The sequence below is a fragment of the Elephantulus edwardii genome, unplaced genomic scaffold (genome assembly GCF_000299155.1).
Source record: "Elephantulus edwardii isolate Elephantulus edwardi_28Jun2011 unplaced genomic scaffold, EleEdw1.0 scaffold00042, whole genome shotgun sequence".
NCBI classification, from domain to species: Eukaryota; Metazoa; Chordata; class Mammalia; order Macroscelidea; family Macroscelididae; genus Elephantulus; species Elephantulus edwardii.
The window spans coordinates 19,437,925-19,438,596 of NW_006399792.1; positions in this window are offsets into that span (position 1 = coordinate 19,437,925).

Below are 672 nucleotides of genomic sequence, written 5' to 3' on the forward strand. Positions count from 1 at the left end.
CAAAGTAAGGAGGGTGAGGACTCGACTGAAGATGTCTGCTACGTAGAGTTCACCTATGGTGGATAGGTTTCTGCAGAGTTCCCAGATTAAGACAGACTGGGACATAGGATTGGCTATCTCTTTCTGAAATAACAGGCCTCTGAAACCCTATGAACACTAGAATAATATAACATTATAGGTGGAATTCAGATTGGAAGCCACTCAAAATGAGAAAAAAGAGCTGCAAGCATCCTTTAATGATTCGGTCATGGAATGTAGTAAGTATGAATGTTGCAAAACTGAGAGATGTAAAAAAACAAACCGAAAAACCAACCAAACCCAGAATTCATGAAGTTTCACTTTTTTAATAGCTCCAGGAAGAATTCTATCAAAGAATCATATGAGCTATTATACTGGGATTGAATAACTGAGGAAAAATAATGATGTATTCATAGTGACAAAAAACAATTTCAAGAGGGTGCAGCAAGTATGCTCTTTGGAGGCAATGATCATGAGGTTTTGCCTCACGTATTTTGGGCATGTTGCTATTTCACCCCAGTCAAAATAGCAAAATTTAACAGAACAGCAAGCAACAAATGATGGCGAGGTTGTGGAGAAACTGGAACCCTGATTCACTGTTGGTGGGAGTGTAAAATGGTGCAACCCCTGTGGAAAGCAGTATGGAGCTTTCTC